This window comes from Chiloscyllium punctatum, chromosome 19, assembly GCF_047496795.1.
Source record: "Chiloscyllium punctatum isolate Juve2018m chromosome 19, sChiPun1.3, whole genome shotgun sequence".
NCBI lineage: Eukaryota > Metazoa > Chordata > Chondrichthyes > Orectolobiformes > Hemiscylliidae > Chiloscyllium > Chiloscyllium punctatum.
Window position 1 is genome coordinate 83,326,148 of NC_092757.1, and position 25,061 is coordinate 83,351,208.

Consider the following 25,061-nt stretch of genomic DNA (forward strand, 5'->3'; position numbering starts at 1 on the left):
GACTGGATTATTGCTCCTGTTGAAACAGCAAAGGGAGAAATTTCAGGCAGCATTGTTAAACTGCTATCAGTTTGAATCTGATGGTGCCATTCAGGAGCCTATACATTCAAACAGCTTGAGCTCTTTTACAAAACAGTATTTGACAAGTTGATCAACAGTGCTCATCAAGCACTGAAGTAATGATCTGAGTCACCTCATAAGCTTGCCACTGCATTACTGAAAACATTGTTCGCATGCTCAATAGTCATTTAGTCTTGATGTGACTTCTGGCTTTCTTCATAATCAAGATAAAGACAATGGCCTCCAGGCTACAGACTGGAGAGAGTAGAAGGCTTGATTTCTGCTATAGATTTTGGCGTGGAATCTGGTAATGCTGTGATTTGTTGTCCAATCTCTTAAATTTTAGTGAAGGTGTGGTGATCTCCCGGGTCGATCTTTTCCTTGTCTTGTATCACAAGGCAGGTTGGTGATGTAAGGGAATTCCCAGGCTTTCAGGGGAAACTCCACCTTTTAAGTCCTGATTTCACAGGAACTTCCACCAGCTGATAGGGTCAGTTTGAAACCCTGTGAAGGCCTCAGATTGTTTAGACAATAAAATAGTCCATTTCACAACTAATCCATTGCCTTGAGTATAGAAGGTAAATGACTCTTTTTTGAGCTGAAAGCCAAAGAAATGTAATTTCTTGCTTTAGCGTAGTTGGGTTTTGGAGGGCTGAAAATGACTGGGGTCTCAACAAGGTCACTTGGTGTGAGCTGGGATGGATGTTATTGATGGGCACCAGCAGCCTGCTCATGGCCCTGTCCATGAGGTTTGGGATGGGGTGTCCGGACTCGTGGGTGAATGGGAGTGCTCTCTTGTAATGGTGTCAGCAGATTGAACACCAGAATTTCAATGCTCCCTGGCGAACTGAAATCTCCCTCGTATTGCTTCATCAAATTCAAGCTCGTTAACTATGGTCGTGGTTAAGAGTTTGAATTTTCACAAGGATCATGAGTTACCTGCTTATTTCACCCATCAGGAACTCCAGACAGAAGCATGGCTCTCAGGGAGCTGTGAGTCGGTACATTCAGCAGCATCTAGACTCTCTCGTCCATTTAAATTGGTGTAGGTCTGGAGTCCATATTATAGGAGCGGTGTGATTGGTGTCAAGGAGGGGGTGTAAAGGACATTTACCAGAATGTGAGAATCAAAAATAGATATTGCTGGAGCACCTCAGCAGGTCAGGCAGCATCTGTGGAGAAAACATAGAATTAACGTTCTGGGTCTAGTAACACTTCTTCAGAACACTAAAAAAGCAGCCACACACCTGCTGAGTTTCTCCAGCAATTTCTGTTTTTGTTTCTGATTTCCAACATCCGCAGTTCTTTGTTTTTTTTTTAACCAGGATGTTGCTTGGCCTGGAAGGTTGTAACTATGAAGAGAGATTGAATAGACTGGGGTTGTTTCATTGGAAAAGAGGAGGCTGAGAGCAGACATGGTTGAGATATATACAATTAAGAGGGGCATAGACAGAGTAGGTAGGAAGGAAATTTTCCCCTTGATGGGGGGATCACTGATGAGGGGTCATAGATTTAAAGTAAGGGGCAGGAAGATTAAAAAGGATGTGAGGAAAGTCCTTTTCACTCAGAAGGTGTTGGGAATTTAGAACTCGCTGCCTGTAAGAATGGTAAAGGCAGAAACCCTCATAATATTCAAGAAGTATTTAGATGTGCACTTGCAATGCCAAGGCATACAAGGCTATAGGCCAAGAGCTGGAAAATGGGATTAATACAGGCAAGTGGTCATTTTTGACTAGCACCTTATTCTGTGCTGTAGACTTTTATGACTCTATGGTGGATGAGCCTCAGTGGATTAGGGTTTTGAGAGGACCTGCCCCTGCTCCCTCTGAAGACTCCTCATTACAGTGCAGACTCTATTTAAGTGTTGTCTCCATAGAGTGTTGGATTGCTGCCTTACTGATATGACTGTCTGCACTTGGACTTTCAGTGTTAATCTTACTGAAAATAAAAGTGTTGATTTTCAAAAAACCAAGCTTTTCAAGGACATTACACATGATTTTTTAAAAATACATCCATTTACGTTTGACTTCTAAACTAGTCTAGAATAGATTTACAAGGATGTTGCCAAGGTTGGAGGATTTGAGCTATAGGGAGAGGCTGAACAGGCTGGGGCTGTTTTCCCTGGAGCATTGGAGGCTGAGGGTTGACCTTATAGAGGTTTACAAAATTATGAGGGGCATGGATAGGGTAAATAGGCAAAGTCTTTTCCCTGGGGTCGGGAAGTACAGAACTAGAGGGCATAGGTTTAGGGTGAGAGGGGAAAGATATAAAAGAGACCTAAGGGGCAATCTTTTCAAGTAGACAATGGTACGTGTATGGAATGAGCTGCCAGAGGATGTGGCGGAGGCTGGTACAATTGCAACATTTAAGAGGCATTTGGATGGGTATATGAATAGAAAGGGTTTGGAGGGATATGGGCCGGGTGCTGGCAGGTGGGACTAGTTTGGGTTGGGATATCTGGTCGGCATGGACAGGTCGGACCGAGGAGTCTGTTTCCATGCTGCACATCTCTATGACTCTATGACCCATGATTGTACTACCAATTACTAGGAAAGACTTTATGGAGCGTGCAGGGTTGGATGTTAAATGTGACCATGGCACAATTGTTCATGTGCTGAGAACAATTTTTATTTTAAATGTTGCTCTATTTTACCTTTTTAAAACAAATAATTCATGGGATGTGGGCATCATTGGCTAGGCCAGTGGTTATTACCCATCTCTAATTTGCCCAAAGGACATTTAGGAGTCAACCACATTGCTATGGGTCTGGAGTCACATGTAGGTTAGGTAAAACCCTGCCTCTATTCCTGATGAAGGGCTTTTGCCCGAAATGTCAATTTTCCTGCTCCTCGGATGCTGCCTGACCTGCTGTGCTTTTCCAGCACCACTCTAATCGAGACCCTCACATGTAGGTTAGACCAGGTAAGGGTGGCAAATTTCATTCCCTAAAGGGCATTAGTAAACCAGATGGGTTTTTCCTACATTGTTTTACAGCCATCATTAGACCCTTCATTCCAGATTTTTATTGATTACTAATTTCACGATCTGTTACAGTGGGATTCAAACCTAAGTCCCCAGAACATTGCCTAGATCTTTGAATTAATATACTGCTGATAATATCACTGGGCCATTGCCTTCGCTTGTCTGTTCCCCATAAGACGCCCATGTGATTAACCCTCCATTTGCTTCATTTTAGCTACTGTCCTATCATTAATTGTAGCTTATTTGCTGCGAAATAATATAAACCTTCTGAATTAAAAGTAGTGATTTGAATTGTCTCTCTGTTATTAACGTTACAGTGGAGAGATACCTGAACATTTGATTATCCTTCCTGAGATGGATTCCTTTGTTCAAAATTACGTTTATGACATAAGAATAATGAAGGAAGATGCATGAATAGCCCCAAAATCTGACAGAAGGAATTTAAAATCAACATTTTGCATAATAATAGCGAATCTAATTACACTTCAATCAATTGCTAGTTAAAATTCATTAAAGAAAATAAATCTCAATTACATTTTCAAATACTTCCTACTTTCTAAAACAAGTATAGGAGTGTCCATTTGTAGAATGCTGTTTAGGATTCTTCTCTTGCAATTTATTGCAATGCAAATGGAATCTAAATGCACTCACTGTTAGCTTTTCAATAACAAGGCATAGGATCTGAATAAGCACTGCCTTCAAGGCAGTGTAACAACATGAAAGCTGCCTCGTGCATAGCAAAGCATCCATAATGCTGTACTCCCTGAAATAAAAGCTGGAACATCATTCAACTTTTGTGGCAGATGGTTCCAGCAAATCAAATAAATCCTCAAGAGCTGACAGATTAAACCTCGACATTCAGACACATTCAAAACGCAAGCTCCTGATCCGTTTCGCGATCTAGGTCAGATAACTTTAACTCTTTCAAAGTCGCAGAGCTCTCATTATCAAAGTGAACTAAGTGAGTAATCCAGATGCCCAGGATATGTGCAAGCACACCATTGCAATTAGTGGAATTTAAATTCAACTAATAAAATCTGGAACTGAGAGTTAGTCTCAGTAAGGATTGCCATGAAACAATTGTTTGCCATAAAAGCCCCTATGGTTCACTAATGTACTTCAGGGAAGGAAATCTGTCATCCTTAACTGCTCTGGTTTAAATGTGATTCCAGGCCCATAACAATGTGGCTGACTTTGAACTCCCCGCTGAAGTGACACAGCAATCTGTTTAAGGGTTAATTCAGGATGCGCAACAAATGCCATCCTTGCTGGTAGGGGTATCTAACACTACAGGGCATAGGTTTAAGGTGAGCGCAGAGAGATGTAAAGGGTCCAGAGGGTTAAATTTTTTTATCACAGAGGGTGGTGAATGTTTAGAATGGGCTGCGAGAGATAGTGGTGAAGGCGAGTACAATTTTGTCATTTAAGAAGCGTTTGGACAGGTACGTGGATGGGATAGGTATGGAGGGATATGCATCAAATGCAGGCAAATGGGACTAATAGTTGTGAAAATTGGGCGGCATGGACAAGTTGGGCTGAAAAGATAGAAGACTTGGCATCTTTGTCCATTTGACCATCAAGATCACAGCAGCCTCAAGAATGATATTAATAAATAGAAGGAAGGGATGAGCTTATTCAAGGTTTAGTGATTGAATGTCAGCAATGTTATTTTTAGGTTGCGCAAGTAAAAGAAAATGAAGGGAAATGAAAAAATTTTATGATTCTGAAAAATACTGAGTTTCAGCATCACCACGACTGAGATACAGAATGGAAGGAACAGCTGTTACAAACCCAACAGCAGAAAGAAGGTGGTTAGCTAGGAGTCTTGAAAAATATTCTCCAAGAAATCATTTTCCCATCATCTTTGAATCCTTGAGTGTTCAAAAATTTATTGATCTCAACCTCAAATATATTTAACAATTAACCATCCTAATTCTTCTGGATTAGACAATAGAAGATTAATTTTCTTCTGAATGAATACATTTCTCTGCAAGATAACTATGAATTGTTGATCTGATAAACTGAGAACCTTGTTCTAGACTCTCCTGCCTGTGGAGACATCTGCTCAGTGTGTGAATTGCATTCTAAGAATTGTATACATTTCAATGAAATCACTTCTCATTCTTCTGAACTTCAGAGACTATAGTCCTGTTCTACTCATTCCATGAAGCTATAATAATGAACCTTTGTTGCAGCCCCTCTCAGATAAAAATACCCTTTCTTCACTAAAGAAAGATTGTATACAGTACGCCAGGTGCTTAAGGCTTCCTTAGACTAACACGCCCATCCCTTTGCAATAAAAAAGCAACCCATGCTCGTAAAGCAAACCGCTTCCTTGTTTAATGAACAGAGCCTGAAACTGTGATGGCAGTGAAAATATCTTTTTTAGAAACAATACGCATGCAATCTGGATTTCACAGCAACATTTGGAAACTCAGTGCAAAGCAGAAGTGTAGCAATGATAAAGTGGATCTGTCATTTATAGGCTGTGCTTCTTAATGAAAGGGTTAATTTTAGGCATCGAAGGAGAGCAATGCTGGAAAGAATAACAGAAGGTTGCAATGTACAGCCTTTAGAATTAAATTTGTATGTCAAATTCTGTTCACATCACACGGACAATAATCCTTCGCTCTGACCTACATACTGAACTAACAATCCCCTGTTTAAAGGGGAATATCAAACATTGGCTTCAATTATATGCCATCAGTAAAATGACATGAAAAGTTCAGTTTTCCTGCACGAGCCATATTTAGTCTACTTAAGTATTAAGTATTGATTGACACCTGATTCTTTTCATCCAAATTTTTTATACTCATTGATGGGAATTGAGCATCACAGACAAGGCCAGTGTTTATTGCCCCTTTCTAGTTGCCGGGGAGAAAGTGATGGTGAGGTTTGAGCTTGAACCGCTACAGTTAGTGTGGTTTTGGGGCACCCACAGTGCAGTGAGGGAGGGGGGGGGGGGGGGGGTTCAGGATTGGACCCAATGATGGAGGAAGGAATTGCAAAGCATTTCAAAATTAGAAATGTGGTTGACGTGCTGGTCCAGTACACCAGCATTGTGCTTCAAGGTGATAGAGGCTGTGGATTTGGAAGGTACTGTCGAATGTGCCTTGGCAGGATGGAACAGCACATTTTGGGTTTGGCTCTACCTACTATTGCCACTGAGCACGGGGAATAAGGGATACAAATACTTAAGGTAATAGATGGGATGCCAATCAAGCAGGCCACTTTGTCCTTGGTGGTATTGAGCTTCTTGAGTGTTTGTAGAGCTGCACTCATTCAGGCAATTAGAGGGCTTGGACTTGTTCAAGTTGAAACATCTTTGGGAAGTCAAGGGGTTAACTATTCTCTGTAGTGCAGCCAACCTCTGACCTAGTTGTGAATTAATGTTGCTAATCCCTTGAAGTTTATTGGTCAGTGACAACCTGCAGATGTTGGTGGTGCAGGTTCAGCAATAGTTTTGCTATTGATCATCAAGAAGAGAATCATGTGAATCTTTATTACCCATGATACTACAGTGTGCACGCTGGTCACGATGGAAGCAATGCATACAAATGCACTGTCAGCAAGTCGTGTGGCAAAGAAATAACTTTGAAATGTTTCAGAATTCAGACACTGGTTTTCTGTACCTGTCTTTTTCCAGCAGCATTTCCAGTGCAGTTCTCAGTTCAAGCTCCATAACCCTTCTGGCTCGCTCCAGGATTGCAATCCTTTCTGAAACATACCTTTTCAATTATGCTTTTGATTCTCTCTCCTAATCCCTTGAGGATTAACTTTGATAAAGGAGAAACATATATGCAAACTGCTGTTTAATGTCTGCCTTTTAAAGAGCAAAGCTTCCTGCAACACCCTGGAACTCCTGGTGTTTTACAGGTTATGATTGCTCATCTGTTATATTAAGGTTATTGAAATATTTTTATTCCTCCTATTGTTGATGTATTACTCTCTTAAATTGGTAAATTACCTTCTGCCGTTGAACTCCCTGGGCCTTAGTGTCCCTGCTGCCAAAATGTTGGGCAAACAGCCAATTTCTGTACCACAGCCGACGTTCCTGTATAACCAACCATCAGGTGGTGCAGGAGACTTCAAAGGCAAGTCGTCTGATCTTCTCTGCCCCACTTGACATGGCCGTGAGGACAAATGGAGCAAGGTTGAGAGTAAACTATATTTTACACCGCACCCCCCCCCCTCCCCCACCACCACCCCCATTCCATTCACTCTATTGCCTCAGCCCCAGTTACCACCCTCAAAAAGCATTAACAGTTCTTGATAAAAGATCACTTGCATACTGAACCTGACTGATTGGGCCCTCTTTCATGAGAAGGATTGTCTGCAGGTCCAGGAGTATTTGACGGACAAGTTTTATATATAACTGCACAGTCAGACATTTGCTGAGAGAAAGAAGTAAATGGTTTTCAAATGTGAATCACCTGACAATTTTCTCATTATAGAATCAATCTCTCCTAAACACACTAATTCCCTTCGATGTTATCCGCACAATAAGAGAGAGCAATAGGAAAGCAAACAAGAAAGGTCGAGTTGAGTATTGGAGCACAATTTAGAGAGACAAAGCTAAGCTTAAAGCAATCAAAATAAAGTGGTTCAAATGAATCAATGTGAAAGAATAAACTGAGGGCACTGGGCAGCTGAAGAAGTCATCACAAAATTTCCATAAAACTAAATTTGTGTTTTAATCGCACTGCACTCACAGTGATGCCAACTTTTCCAATCACTTGCCTTTGTGAGTCCTCAGCGTTTTGAAACATGGTCAGTACATCGCTGCACCTCAACAACATAACAGCCCATTCAGTTATAACCATACTGCCTTAGCTTTCATTTCAACAGATGTAATAAAAACAGATTCAACCTGAATTGGAATTTCTTTGACCCATTCGTAGAGATTCATGTCCAATGGCAGGTTGAAATCCAAGCCATGATGGATTAGCTCCAGAAGAAGCCCCTTGTACTTTCTGCAACTTATCATCACACAGTAGTGGTGACCAACTCCCCATAAGACAACAGGAAGCCAGGTCAGAGTGCAGAATAATAACTGACATGAACTGCTGAATGGTATTATATCTGCATCACTCCACCCACCTCCCCCCATCCCTGGCCAATCTTTTGTTAATTCACAGCAGAGCTGATATTTAAATGTCATGGACTGTATCATCAAGAAAAGGGGAAAAAAATGACATCCTTCCTACTCACCGCTGAGGTAAAAGGTACAGGTGGCAGAAACATGGATAGTTCCTATTCTTTAGATCTTAAATTACAGGAAGGCATTCACAGGCACAAACATGTTTTCACTGAAGAACAGGAAACAATCTAATTTTTAAAATGGTGAGCAGCAGTACAGATGTTAGTATAAGTCAGAGTTAGGAATGTTAGTCCAATGGAGTAGAGAATAATTTCTCACTGCACAGACAGAATAAATGGAACAAACTCAGAGATAACAATAGTTCTTAAAGTATGTTGACCAAACCCTTCAAAAAGCAATCTGGTTGATAGGAGGACTGAAGGCCATAGTGATGCAGTGCAGGCCAGTTAGCTCAGTTAGCTGAACAGCTGGTTTGCATTGCAGGGCAGCATCAACATAGAGTCATCGGGCTGTACAACACGGAAATAGACCCTTTGGACCAACTCGTCCATGCCGACCAGATATCCTAAATGAATCGAGTTCCATTTGCCAGCATCTGACCCATATCCCTCTAAACCTTTCCTATTCATATACCCATCCAGATGCCTTTTAAATGTTGTAATTGTATCAACTTCCACCACTTCATCTGGCAGCTTATTCTATACACGCACTACCCTCTATGTGAAAAAAATGCCCGTTAGGTTCCTTTTACATCTTACCCCTCTCAGCTTAAACCTACGCACTCTTGTTTTGGACTCCCCCCACCCCAGGGTAAAGTCATTGTCTATTCGCCCTATCCGTGCTCCTCTTGATTTTGTAAATCTTTGTAAGGTCATCCCTCAGCCTCTGATGCTCCTGGCAAAATAGCCCTTGCCTATTCAGCCTCTCCCTATAGCTCAAACGTTCCAACTCCTGGCAACATCCTTGTAAATCTGTTCTCAACCTTTTCCTATAGCAGGGAGACCAGAATTATGTGAGTTTAATTCTACACAGGCTGAGGCTACTATGAAGGGGTATCCTTCTCAACCTCTCTTAGGTTAAATCACCACCAGTTATCTCGAGGATAATTGTATGATCCTGTGGGCCTATGATTACATTTCTGACAGGTACAAAGAGAGATGACCATGTTATTTCTCGGGGCCTTTTCAAAAAAAATTATTTGTTCATAAGATTTTACATTTCTGGCAGAATTTATTGTTCATACCCATCTGTCCATGAAAGGGAGGTGGTGAACTGCCTTCGTGAACCATGTAGGACTAAGAGGGGAGGTACACCCACAATGCTGACAGAAAGGGAGTCCAGGATAATTGACCCAGTGACACTGATGGAATAGCAATGTATTTCCAAGTCTGAATGGTGTGTGGCTTGAAGGGGAACTTGCATGTGGTTATGTACCAATTTATCTGCTACCCTTGTCCTGGGTGGTAGAGGCCGTAATATCCCCAAGAATGAATTTTGTTGTTATAAGGCTAAGTGCTCCAGTAATTAAATTGTTGTACCATAAGACTGTAAGATATAGAAGCAAAAAAAGGCCATTTGGCCCATTGAGTCTGCTTTGCCATTCAACGAGATCACAACTAATCTGATAATCCTCGGCTCCACTTTCCTGCCTTCTCCTCCTTACCCTCGACTCCCTTATTGATTAAAAAAACTCTCTACCTCAGACTTGAATATATTTGATGACCCAGCCTCAATGACCCTCTGTGATAAAGAATTCCAAGTGTTAACTTGTAAATGGAGTTGCTCTCTATGAAAGGGCAGTAGTTCAGCTAAAGCCATGCTTAATAACGATGGGTATACCAGAGCCATGTGTGAAGAAACCTCAGGTTGACTTATATCAGCAAGTGTAGGATACATAGAATCCACAAATATTCCACCTGCCTCAGGCTCTGGACTCACTGGAACACAGCCCATGAATGAAAGATTGCAAGGAAGAAGAAAATCAAATCACCCCTAGGGGGATGAAGAACTTCAAACAACATCGAAAAGATTCCATCAATCAACGTGTCAACTTTAACTCTTAGAAACTGGGCTTACTGCAAAATTGAGAAGGGTCGAGAAGGTTAAGGGGAAATTTAACTGAGGCATTCAAATCATGAAGGGTTTTGATAGAGTGGACAAAAGGAAAAGGGTTTCCAGAAACAAAGGGTTGGTAACCAGATGACACACCAGATTCATCTCCCTCTCCTCCATTCCCGTTTACTGTATCCGGTGCTCCCGATGTGGTCGTCTCTACATCAGTGAGACCAAACGTAAACTCAGGGAACGTTTCAACAAGCATCTAAGCTTGGCCCGCAGGGGCTGACTGGACCTCCCAGTCACCGTCTATTTTAATTCCCATTCCTACTCCCTTTCTGATATGACCATCCTTGGCCTCCTCCATTGCCACAGTGAATCAGACCACAAATTGGAGGTCTTCACCTTCTGCTTGGGAAGCATACTGCCCGGAGGACTCAACATTGAGTTTTCCACTTTCAAATAACCTCCCTTCCCATCCCCTGACTCCCTTCCCAGCCCCTTCCCCCTCACTTCCATTCCTCTCAGCCACCACCCGGATTCATTCCTCCTATTGACCAACCAGGCTGTACCCTCTGACTGTCTTCATTTATCTCCACCTCACCACCCCGCCCACACTACCCCCTTTATCTGCAGCTCCCCTTACACCCAGCCCCAGTCCTGAAGGAGGGTTACACCTGAAACATCGACTTCAACACCTCCTGATGCTGCCTGGCTTGCTGTATTTTTCCAGCCTCTTGTTTGTCTAACATGTTTACTGGGCATTAGTGCAGTTTGACTTTCCCTGTGGGATTATAAATGGAGCAGAGTGGTACACATTGACAGGTAAGAATTATATCCTTGGCAGATAGTATAAATGGAAATTGGGACAATGGTCTAAGAGAAGTTCTAACTCCTGCCTAGTGATTGTCAATGTGTTACTGATCTCTGACCAATGTGCTTCAGTAACTTAACCTCTCTGTCCTACTGCAATTTGAATCCAAGCCATTGGCAAATTGCATTCTTCCAAGAGTAGAACTGACTCAGAGGGTTTAGTAATAGATTTAATTATTTCTAGCCTTCTGCGTGGTATATATTACGGTTCATAATCACAAATTATATTGACACATCCTTATATCTCACTGCAGCACTCCACCTGAGTAAGTTGGAATCATCAATAGCCCTAAACAGAGCCAGAAACAGAAAAGGGTCAGCTCCACTCAACTCAACCTGGCAGGGTCAAGCACAGACAGTGGATAGAAATGATAGGACCCCCAAGGATAAAGAAGTCCTTGGGTATCTGAGTAGGAGAGCCTGTAGCTGATGCCCAGCATTGAATGACCTTCAAATTCATCACCTCAGTGGATAAACCGGGCTTGGCCAACAGCTGAAGCTGCTTACAGTCAGTAAGTTATTCGGCTCACATTTATCTTGTACTGCACTGTGAGCACACATCCATCTGTCCAACTTTGGATAATCACTGTCACTGGGTAATAGGATCCAAAAAAGATCAGTGTTGTATATTACATCTGCTTGCAGATGAAACCGGTGTGGGCTGATTTCCTCCCTGCAGTTGTACCACAGAATCAAAAACCCTTTTCTATGAGGGACTGGTTCATGATTTTGTTATTTGCAAAACACAGAATAAATCTTGCTCAATGGGGTCCATTTTCTAGACAGCTTTACAAACTTTAAAGAAGAAACTTCCAGAGATGGTCATTTTCATTGGCCGGAGGAGTAGACAATTTGGGTCAAGACTAATGCTTTTCTTGGAAACTGAAATCTGGACATTTGTAAAAATTCTGCAAATTGCCACATCCTTTCAATTTGTTTTTAAATTACATCCTCTGAAGTATTCCAATCCAATGGCATTTTCTCAGAGCTGAATATAAATAATTAATCTGACAAGTTACTTTGCAGCAGCAATCTACTAAAAAATGCTAAAAGATCACAAGTACCAAAGGAGAGGATTATGTACAATTTGCCTTCTAGGCTTAGCTCATCACTGGAACACCAAAATGTAGCCTTTGTCTGAACAAGTTTTCTTTACTTAATTATAAAGTCCCTCAAGTCTCTGTCTCAGTTATGACTCAAAGGCAAAGACAGCATCCGACCTTTTTTTTCATTATTCTTTCATGGGATGCTATCAACACTGGCAAGACCAACATGCACAGCCTATCCCAATTGGCCCTTGACCTGAGACCCTCGCTGGGACATTTTCAGAGACCATCAAGAGTCAATCATAATGCTGTGAGTCTGGAGTCATGTGGAGCCCAAACCAGGTAATGACAGCAGACTTCCTTCTCTAATGGACATCGGTGAACCAGATATGTTTTATAACAATCAACAAGCTTTGAATTCCAAGTTCCAAGGGGCGGCACGGTGACTCAGTGGTTAGCACTGCTGCCTCACAGCCTCGGGCAACTGTCTGTGTGGAGTTTGCACATTCACCCCTTGTCTGCGTGGGTTTCCTCTGGGTGCTCCAGTTTCCTCTTACAGTCTAAAGATGTGCAGATCAGGTGAATTGGCCATGCTAACTTGTCCATACTGTTACGTGCATTAGTCAGAGAGAAACGGATATGGGTGGGTTGCTCTTCGGAGGGTCGGTGTGGACTTGTTGGGCCGAAGGGCCTGTTTCCACACTGTAGGAAATCTAATCTAGTCAAGTTTACCAACTGAATTTAAATTCCATGAGCTGCTATCATAGGATTTGAACCCTTGAGCTCAAGGCATTAATCTTGGTCTTTACGTTACTAGTTCAGTGGCTTTATTACTATTTTTCCAAGTCTCCAGACTGTATGTAGGATTATCTGGAGAGAAAATATTGGTGACAGGACACTGGCTTTGGGAGGTACCTGGTCTTTACCCACATATGGTTAGATAGTCATGGTGTGCGTGTCTGACCCCCATAGTCTAACACAGGTGATGACAGCAGTCCTATTGTGGACTTTTGTCATTCTGCTTCAAAGCATATCGTTAATGCCCACCAACCACTGGTAAACAGTTTCCATTTTGTACTAGTCACCTACTGAACTCTGTGAGCTATCTATATCAGGATAGACTTAGATCTAAAACACTAATCAATGCTGCATCTCAACTAGGTGTTTGTGATCTTGGACAAGACCATCAAATTGAAATTACACTCTGGCCAGAGACCAGTAAACCTTCTCCAAAGTTGACAAAGTATAAAGCTTTGAACAGCAACAAACATTTCTATACAATGTTTGAACAATAATACAATCTGTAGTACTTCATAGAAAAATCATAGAATCCCTACAATGCGGGTGCAGGCCATTCAGCCTATGCAGTCAACACTGACCCTCCAAAAAGCATCTCACCCAGATCCAACCCCCTACCCAATTCCTGTAACCCTGCATTTCCCATGCCTAATCCACCTAGCCTGTGCATCTCCTGGACACTATAGGCAATTTTGCATGGTCAATCCACCTAAACTGCACATCTTTGGACAGTGGGAGGGAAGTGGAGCATCCAGAGGAAACCCACACTTGCACAACACATTCTAACACCCAACACTGACATGTGGTACAAATAGGGAATAACTAAATACCGCACAGAATACATTAAAAAGAAAATACATCAAAACAGATCGATCTCTCAGCTGGTCTCCCCAGACAGGATGGGACCATTCGCCACATCAGATTCATTGCTACCGATTAACCACTGCCCTTTGATCGCCGAGGACCCTTAGCCACCGCCCACTGGCCACTGAAGATGATTCCTCAAATAAGCAACTTCGCCACCACTGATTAGCCTGACTATATAAAATTGTCATTATATTGGTTAAGGTAGTGTTTGCATTGTTTCAGTAACAACTTATTTTTGTTACAGGAGAGTTTTTTTAAAGTTTGTATTTTTTTTCCATTTACCCTCAAGTCTTCAAAATGGAAACAGAAATTATTAGTAAACATGGAAATGAGAAGTTTTACCACGATGGTTTTATATATGTTTTTGATAAACTATCCAAGAGTGATTCAAGTATTAAGTTTTGGCGATGTGAACAAATGGACGGATCCACACCAACAGTGGCACTGTGATAAAACAATAAATGAACACACACATTCCCCTTCCAGAGCAAGTGTCCAAGTTGTGAAAGTGAAAACAAGTTTAAAATGTTGTGCAGAAGAATCGCGGGAAGTACCGAGTGTTCTTATTAACGAACCTCAGCCAGTCCTCGCATCTTTACTGACAACAAGCAGCATGAAAAAAATAATTCGACGAAAAAGGAATGATATTAGTTAAGCGCCACCAAACCCTACTGATCTTCAGCATTTGGTGATTTCAATTACATACAAAGTATATAAGTGCATAACTATCAAATGAACTAAAAAAAATTCATTGTTTAATATTAATGTGAGATTTTACTGCCATTGTAAAGATTTTAAAAATATATTTCCCTTTTCTGGTTAGAGTTTGTAACTCATTTTTATATATAAACCAATAAAATTATATTTATTTTACCTCTTTTTTTATCAATTATGTAGTATGTAGTTGTATAAATAAAGGGGACTGAGAAGTATGAACAGGCGGGAGGGAAAACAATCAGTACATATATATATTTCCGGTGGCGAATGGTCTCCAGAGGTCAAACGACCCCAGTGGAGAAACGCTGGTGAAGAACTGGTAGTGGTTAATCATCAGCGGCGAATTTGCCGTTGGGAATCGTCACCAACCCCTCCCAGACATTGAGGACATGATGGGAGATCAGATCTCATTAAACTTCACAAAGGATCACATTCTTCTCTGTCAGTCTGGCCTTCAAACCTCCTCTGCAGAGACCCTCCATCATTGACCATCTCAACAACTACTCCAGTTCTGGTTTATCACTCTCCTTTCCTAGATCGATACTCCCTTGGACTCTAGAAACTTCCCTCCTTCAGAGGTACACATTGTGTAAACATCACTAAATCAGTACTATTCCTGGATCTTTCTGAGTTCTAATCGTGCTGAGTTGCGTACCACAAACACTGCTTGTGGGCCTTTCAATCTCTCTCTCAGCTGTACTGAGATATTAGTGGTATGTGGCCTTTTCTGAGCTCCCACAGGTCTCAGGACCTCCCTGAGTCCTCGCTAAACAAACCCATGGAGTTCAGTTGCCAACCCAGCCCTCCGAACATGGATCCTACTCCCTATCTGCCTCTGTCTGTAATCTTTAAACTTCTCCAGCAACCCTACCCCCAAACTGTCCTGAATGATCTATCGAAAACTTTGCAATAGACCCCTCCCCTGTTGCTGGGCAGAATTGAAGTTATCCAGCAAATCTTGGAAAGGTCTGTCCCACAAGTGTTACCACAATAGCTTACAATACAAAACATGGACACAAGTAGAATATTTAATCACATATGACACTAATTAAGGAGATACAATTATTGCAGTGGCTCTTGGAAATATCCAGAAGGTTAGTGGATAATATTCACTTGAGGATTGGATTCAGTCATAATACAGTGTGTGATCAAATTGGCCAATTACACTCATTACCTCAGCTCATAGCTGGTTGGCTGAAGAATTGTCTGTCTCTTGCTGAATTACACACAAGAGTTGTGTGAGCCTTCAGGAGAAAATGAGAAGTGAGGAGTGGGGAGGAAGAAACCAAAGTTTCAAGGCAAACATCGAATGCACTTTACTCCTCGTTTCACAAGCGGAATGCAAGATTATAGTATGTATGGGGTCGATGTCTAGACATAACACTGGAACTGACGTGTTGTAAATACCCACAAGCTGATGAACTATGATTACGAAGGAGCAATGTTAGTGTATATAAGATAAATACAATTGGGTAAAATAACACATGGAAATTCTCACATCCAAATGATGGTCATTTAAAAAGCTAGTATTGGCAACATGCGCACAATGCTGTAAAGATGAGGAGACCTTTTAAATCCATAGGATCCCTTGCTCATTCTGCAGATCTTTCCTTACTATGTTTGGCCCTGCTCTGCAAGTTGTACTGTGTTTTCAACAGTGAGATGGTGTTTATAAATTGCTTCTATAATTTGCTTTCATTATTTTTATTTTGATTATCCACTGCTCTGTCGCCATACAAATCATGATGCAAACAGCTGACCAATTGAAAAAAAGGTATAAAATCACCATAATCCTGCTAGACCATAGAGCTGTTCTTTTGTTAGAGAGGGGAGGGACTGGTGGTTGTTTAATCTGGGGGGGTACCACATCTGCATATGGGACATGCTGTCCAAAATGGGCTTTGGGGAGGGAATCTGCAATTGGATCCGTCTGCTCTACATCAACATCGTTAGTGTAGTCTCAATCAATGGGTGGGAATCAGAAAGCTTCCCGATCAGATCCAGAGGCAGGCAGGTCTACCCACTCTCTCCTGATTTGTGGGTGTGTTGTATAGAGCCCTTTGCTGAGTACATCAGGAAGGATTTGAGCCTGAGAGGGTGGGGCCTAAAGGTCAAAGCCTCCCTCTACATGGATGTCGTCACTATTTAATGCTTGGATTCGCTGTCAGTGTGCAGACTCATGAACATCTGCAACCAGTTCAAACTGGCCCGGGGAGCCAAGGTAAATCGAGGCAACAGCGAGGCCATGTTCTTTGGGAACTGGGTTGACCATTCCTTTATCCCTTCACTGCCAGTACCTCAAGGTGCTGTGAGTACAGTTCGGTGCAGCAGGGGCATGCACAAAAACTTCGGAGGAGTGCCTCTCCAAGGTGAGGCAGAAACTGAGCTTCTCAGAGAACCACTCCCTCTCCATTGCAGGTAAAAACCTGGTCATCAGGTATGAGGCTGTCTCTCTGTGGTACCTGGTGCAGGTCTGGCCCATTTGTGGAACCTGTAGTCACCTGAGCCATCTCCCACTTCGTCTGGAGGTCTAAGATGATCATGTCTGTTGGAACTCCATGTACAACACTCTAGATAAGGAGGGATGACTGTACCCAATGTCGTCCTCATCCTGATGGCCACCTTTATGTGCAGCTGCATCAAGCTGTGCATAGACCCTCTGTACGCAAACACCAAGTGTCACTGTGTGCTGAGGTTGTACCTGTCCTCAGTGTTGCGAAGGATGGGACTGGTATTGTTGCTGGAGAACACTTCAAGTAATTGGACTGTTCCGTATCACCTGTCCTTCATGGAGAAATTTGCCAAGAGAAACCCATCAAGGAAGTAGTAAGGAGAGGGTGAATCCTGTTGGGTGGTTCCCTGAGCAGACTGTCATTTGGCCAAATGCCTCATCACATAAATTTCCCAACAAGCGCTGAGACACGGCTTGGCTGGTGATGAGAAGGGCACTACCTGTGAGATCCTTCATGTACGCCCGGACTGTATGCATCTCCACATGCTGTCCATCTCCTGGAATGTGTCTTTGCAAAATAAAGTCTGGAGAGTGATGCAGTGGTTATTGTTGAAGTTCATCCCGAACAGCTCCATGACTCAGGACTCTGTGCTGTACGAGCTGTTCCCCGGGAAGCACACTGAGACAAACATCAACTGCTCCCGGAGGACCACCAACTCGGTGCAAGGCACTCTCTTGTCTACCCGAAACTTGTTGGTCTTCCAGAGCAAGGAGTTGGCCTCAACCGAGTGTTGCAGACTAGCACATTTAAATATATGTAAATATAGTCTTCTACAAGTCAGAAATGCCTTTAGTTTGTTTGTTGGGTAGAGTCAAACTGCAATGTTTGTTTGTTTCTCCGTATGCTACTGTACAGATCTGAATTGCTTCAGTCACTACGTATGGATATAAAGATTTCTAAAAGGGAGGAGGTTGGGAAGCACAGTCCTTCATGGTAACTTTAGCTGGTGTGGGGATTGAACCTATGCTGTTGGGCATCACACTGCATTGCAAACTAGCTGTCCAGCTAACTTTTTTTTAATTTCAAAAATATACTAACACTACTTGTACATGTAAATTGTATCATGCAAAAAGTCTTCACACTATATTTTTGTACTGCCTATATTTTTGCTTGCAAGGAGGACATTACATGAGGGTACTTGTATGTTGGCATCATTGTCGACTGTCAATATTTTTCTGTTGGTTTCAAATTAATGTCCAGCAGTTTGGTGACACTTCATTCAAATGAAGTAGGTGCTGAATACAGCTTGAAATCTTCCACAGGTTTTACTATATGATTGGCAGCATGAGACATATTCATCACTTCATCAGGAAATGTTGCCTGTTACTCATCAAGTTAATTTTGGATCCATTGATAATTTGGTATAAAACGAAGAAAAAATGTATATGTCTATAGCTTTATCATATTGTGCAGGGTACTCTATGCTGTTTGAGGACGTGGCTGAAGAGCTTCAGGGCAGATGAGGTGACCTGGGGGGGTGCAGTGAGAGAGGGACTCACTGAGATCCTTGTAGAGGGAGGAGGAGAGCTTCTTCAAGGAAAGCATCCTTGGAAGAGGATTCGCAGTAGGTTAAAATCAACGAGGAGAAAGTGAGGACTGCAGATGCTGGGGATCAGAGCTGAAAAATGTGTTGCTGGAAAAGTGCAGCAGGTCAGGCAGCGTCAAAGGAGAAAGAGAATCTCCTGAAGAAGGGCTTATGCCCGAAACGTCGATTCTCTTTCTCCTTTGATGCTGCCTGACCTGCTGCGCTTTTCCAGCAACACATTTTTCAGCTTTGATCCCTAGCATCCGCAGTCCTCACTTTCTCCAGGGTACTCTATGTTCTAGTAACTATTTTTAAACTGTAAATGTGGCAGTCACTTCATATATTGTAAAGTCCCACAGTCAGCAATGATATTGATGACATTCAATTCTCCTCCTAGTCACACATCTTCTTTGGCTGAAACACATACAGGGTACTGCCATTCCTTAATGGTCCCTGAGTCATTTTCTTTTCTTCATTCATGGGGCATGGGTGTTATTGGGCCAGTACTTATTGCCTATCTCTGGTTCCCCTGAAGAAGGTGCCTTCTTGAACTACTGCAGTCCATGTGCAGTTGGTCATATCATGGGAATTCACTTCCATTCTGGAAACACCAAACCAAATTGAGGAAGATGGTTCATTACCCAGACTCTCCGGGCATATTGTGGATGAGGTGTTTGTTTGAACCTTCTCCACCATCTCAGGTGGATGTAAAAGATCCTTTGAGCATAATTCAAAGAAGAACAGGAAGTTCTCCTGAAGTCCAGCTAAATCAAATATTTACCCCATAGCTAATACCTCCAACAGGGGTTTGGCTTGTTATAGACAAGGCCAAATCCCCTCATACCCTTTCAAGAAGATAGCCCAGAAATTAATTTTTCTTGTTGTTTTAAGCAGCTGTAAGGTGAATATTCCAGGAGTGATACAGATGGCCCAACCACTCGACAGAATGTATTTACACACGACTAAAAGAAAACTGAATCTAGAATAACATAACTATTTGAGAACCCAACCAACACGAAAACACAACTTAACAGAGAGCTGTTCTGATTTCCTGCAACATCCCTTGGAAAAAAGGTAAATTCAAACCCAGGTTCTGACAGGAGAGAGATGTCTCAGAGACAGAGAGGGGATCAGCATGGAGCTGTTTCTTTGAGTCCCCAGCTAAAACTAACCCAAAACTAAAGAAAATCCTGAACTGGGAGAACTGGCCATTCCCCTTAAAAAAAACTGAAAGACTTTTCTGATTGTTGACTTTGGCAGCATCTGTTAGCCGTTATTAAAGTAGCCAATTCAGACATTTTGGCATCTCTGCCTTTATGACCCCTCTCGAAAAAAGAAACCGAGGACAGAATAACCTTGTTAAAGGAGCAGAATCATCACAGGGTCATTTTCTTATGGGTGTTCATGGGAAATTTTAGTTTGTGAAATGGTTGCAGTGCTTATAAGAGAGTAATTAGTTTACAGCTTTGGAATGTCCTAAGAAATGCTTTGCAACTGCTGATATTTCCTTAAACTAGCGCTGGGCAATAAATCCAGCTGTATAAGCCAACACAAATTTTTCAAGTGGACTTCCTTTTTTAATCTGCTTTTGATGCTGATTGCTCAGTTTGAAATGTTGACTAGGTCTCCAGGAGAGCTCTGGCCACTTTGTGGAGCATTATTTGATCTTTAAGTTACTTTTGAACAGGCTGAGGACCCTGTGTTTAATTTTTGTTTTCCGAATAATCTCCACCTACTTTCCCAAGTCACCGCTCTCAATGTGAGGCTTTGGTTCTTTCTGCAGCCTTTGTGTTTAGTGGGAAAGTGTTAAGTTGTGTTTTGATTTGCTCAGATACTGAATCCATAGAGAGTGTGGCCCTGGCATGTTTGCCTCTGCCATACAGGATCAATGTGGATTTCACCAGTTTCCTCATTTTCCCCTCCCCCCACCTTATCCCAGATCCAACTCGGCACTGCTCTCTTGAACAGTCCTACCTGTCCATTTTCCTTCCCATCTATCCGCTCCAATCTCCTCTCCGAACTATCACCTTCACCCCCATCTTCATCTACCTATCGAATTCCCAACTATATCCTCCCCTCCCCCCCAGCCCCATTTATCTCTCAGGCCCATTGGCTCACAAGTCTCATTCCTGATGAAGGGCTTATGCCTAAGACATCAATTCCCCTGCTCCTCGATGCTGCCTGACCAGCTGTGCTTTTCCAGCGTCACACTCTTTGCTGCTGCCTAGTTCTTTGCTTCCTTTTCCACTTCCTGATTTTGGTGGAATGGTGGCTCAGTGGTTAGCACTGCTGCCTCACAGTGCCAGAGACCTGGGTTCAATCCTGGCCTTGGGTGGTTGCCTGTGTGGAGTTTGCACGTTCTCCCCATATCTGCATGGATTTTTGGGTGCTCTGGTTTCCTCCCACAGTCCAAAGATGTGCAGGTCAGGTGAATTGGCCATGCTAAATTGCCCATAGTGTCTAGGGATGTGAAGATTTAGCTTAGCCAGGGGAAATACAGGCTTATGGGGATAAGGTATGAAGCTGAGTCTAGGTGGGATTCCCTTCAGAGGGTCAGTGTAGACTTGAAGGGTTGAATGGCCTCCTTCTAGTCTGTAAGGATCCTAAGATTCTTCACTCAAGTAATCTCTCAGCCGAAGGGCACTACCTTGGGTATTGAAGCCTTTCCTTCGTAACTCCATTGAAGTTTAGATTTTGTGTTCAAGTACTGACATGAGTTAAAAGGCACAAATTGATGAGAACATTACTAGCTTAAGCTAATGGGTAGAATCCTGCTCTCCCAGCAGGGAGCTGCACTTCCAAGAAGCCTGGGTCAGAGAGAGCTCTTGGCATAGTCCTGCTCATCCTGCATCCTGTCGTCTCCCTACGAGAAGGAGATCATTGAATCTACACTTTTTTGTTCATTAAAATGGAGTGTGGTATTCCATGTCAAATCCCACAAGTCCTTCCACTGCATGCAAGAGATGGACAGCTGTATTTCAAACAACACGTTTCTTGAGTTTCTGACAAAGAAATAAAGAACCCAAGAAAATGCAAGCCTGTCAAGGCCAAGACTAATCACATGTCCTCCTGAGAGACAGATAGATATATATACCTGTACGGCAGCACAATGATCAAGACCTCCACTTTACATATTCAGAGTGCAGTGATGGCTTTTTAATGCATTCATTCTGTTCTGAAAAGGGAAGTCTTTGTGGTGTGTCCTTCAGTGAAGTTGCAACTTTTTGGCTGAGACTTCAGACATCCCATAAATTAAAGTGGTGCTCAGCCACTACTCATTCTGCTGAATTGCACAAACTGTACTTTGAAAAACAAACCTAATGTCAGAGTTTTCAGGCACTCATTATCTGAGACCAGACTTTAATCAGTTCAGTGATATACTGTACATCATCTGTGCTGCTTCTGTTCAGACTTGTTGTGTGTGACTTATTGTCAGTGGCTTGAGGCAAATTGTTATTTATGCAGGAATAAGTAATGTTGCAAACAATCTGTGTGCAAATGGGATGACTAAAAACCAGGAAAATTGTAGTCGGGATTAAAAGGTTGCTCCTACTGGAGTGATCTTCTCCAACTCCACTTTAAGGCAAGTGTTAGCCTTTATTGCAAGAGTGTTGGATTATAAGAAGAAGGAAGTCTTGCTGTAATTTTACACAGCATTAGTGAAGTCATTCCTGCAGTAATGTGTATGGTTCTGGTCTCATTGACTTTTCTGTCTCCATTTCCAGGGACATGCTGTCCACTAATACTCATCACAATCCCAGCACCTCCCATAGCTACCTTGATGACATTTCCTCACAGTTTGCTTCTTACAAGGAGACTATTCTATTCTGCCAGTTTCTCCATCTCCATTGCTTCTGTTCTAATCTTGCTACTTTCCAACATATCTTTTTGCCTTCCATCATGGACTCTCTGCCAGTATGATTGGAGGGCCCTCTGTCCTGTCCAAACCTAGTTGCTGTGCAATTGCCATCACTGCTGACCCTCACCCAAGAACCACGATAAGGTTCCCTTGTCCTCACTTTCCATCCCATCAGACTCTTAATTCACCTCATCCAGCATCAAACAAGATCCCTCTGCCAAGATTGTTCCTTTGCTACATCCAAACTCATTCCTCCATCACTCCCACCAACTTTCTTGCCCGGCCGCAGATCCATTCCATGCAAATTCAGGAGGTATTTCCCCTGAGCCTTTCCCTCCTCTCTCCTCATTACTCAAGGCCCCAAACACTCCTTCCTGAAGTGGTGATTTACTGCCTTCAATTCTTCTGCCAATGTTTCTGCTTTTGGACAGATCTAATTGTTATCCTGTGATTGCCAGCACAGGTAGCAAATTGGCTCAGTGGTTAGCACTGTTGCCGCACAGTGCCAGAGACTTGGGTTTGATTTCACCTCGGGTGACTGTCCGTGTGGAGTTTGTATATTCTCCCTGAGGCGGTCAGGGTTTCTTCCAGGTGCTCTGGTTTACTCCCACAGTCTGGAACTGTGCAGGTTAGGTGGATTGACCATGGGAAATGTAAGGTTTATAGGGGGCTAGGATTATCTTCAGAGGGTTAGTTTAGACTTGATGGGCTGAATGGCCTGCATCGATAATATAGAGATTCTATGAACCCCTACTCTGTAGAAATGCTTTGCTTCTTTAGTGAAACTATTACCACTCCTTTTGTTTTTGTTTCATGACCTGTCTTTTGTTTAATCTCCCTCACCCTTCAACCTATCTCTGATCTTCGATGTTGACATGCTATGGGACTGTTGGCTAGCTCAGTTAACTGGGTCTTGCTTAGTGAAGTAAAGTGATGCTAACAGTGTGGGTTCAATTCCTCCACCAGTTTAGGTTACCATGAAGGACTCTTCCCCTTTCCTGACCCTCAGGTTAAGCAATCCCCAGCCATCTGTTTTTGATGAGAGAACAGGACTATGACTTTTACAAATCCCTCACCCAGTTTTCAACAGCATAACATCCAACACATTTCTACCTCTGTTCAGTTCCAAATAATTCATATTGACTAGAAATGTTAACTCTATACCTTTCACCACAAGGACTGCCATTTTTCCAGCATTTTCTTCAGTTATACCCCAGGTTCTCTAAAGCCCTCTGTCTGGGATCAAAATGTGACTCATGCCTTGCTGTAATCATGTGACCTTTACTATTTGGCTTACACATCGGAGGTGGCCATTTTACTAACATGTCATAACAGTTCCAGGCCAGATTACTGTCTTGTGAATGCAGAATACATACTCCCTCCTTTCTCTTATCCTTTTTTCATAAATGTCATGCAACTCGATCTGTTTGATCACAGGAACATTCAGCCTCACACATCTCTTCCTCCTGCACCGATTCCTTCCCATTTCTGCTGCATTCTGAGGCACGCCACCACAGGAGCAGCACCAGTTATTGTCGTTGTCCTGACAGATGATGTGCTGTATATCACTGATCTTGTCGAAGTCTGGTGTCATGAAGATGACTGAGTGCCTGGAACCCACTGGCATTTGGATATCTTTTTAACTGCAGACATTGCACTTCAACAGAATACGTAATGACTGTCTTTGTGAACAGATTTTTAATCTAGTCTGTGTGTTAAGACCTGACTAACAGCCTGTAGGACCCAATGTGAACTCTGATAAGCTGATGAGTTTCGAGTGAGTTAAAATCACAGACGTCTTTGCAGAAGGAGGTCTTGTGTTTTCACACATGCGTCCAGTGCTTCATAAAGGCCAACCATGTGCACCCCAAACATATGAAACAAATACCTTAGTCATCCTTCACTGTAGATATTTCCTAGTAAAGTAGCTGAAGCCATGTCTTTGTGGAGTATTTGTGTGGTATTACCAATTATCTATTGTACAACAAGCATTACAGGAACCACAATTTGAAAGCTTCTTTGAATCACCTGCCAATATCTGAGACATGAAGGAGTCATGTGTGAGATATGTGGTGATGACATATGTAACATAGAAGCATTAAAAATATAGCAAATAGCAGGAATGGCTCCACATTCAATATGATCATGGCTGACTACCTAACTCAATACCCATTCCTGCTTTCTCCCATACTCTTTGATCCCTTTAGCCCTAAGAACTATATCTAACTCCTTCTGGAAAACATTCTTTGTTTTGGCCTCAACCACTCTCTGGGTGAAGACATTTCTCCTCATCTCAGTCCTACAAGGCCAACCCTTATCTGTGACCCCTGGCTTTGGACTCCGTGGTCATCAGGAACATCCTGTCTAGACCTGTTAGAATTTTCCGAATTTCTATGAGATTCTTCCAAACTCCATTGAATGTTGTCCGAATGAATCCAGTCTCTTTCCAGACCTACAAGTAGAGCTTTGCTGAGCTTCCTCCATCGCCAGAGCATCCTTCCTCAGATAAGGAGACTGAAACTACACACAATATTCCAGGTGTGGTCTCACCAAGGCTCTGTACACTTGCAATAAGACATTTCTGCTCATGTACTTGAATTTCTCACAATGAAATCCAAAGTACCATTTGCCTTCTTCACTGCTCACTGTACCAGAATGTTTATTT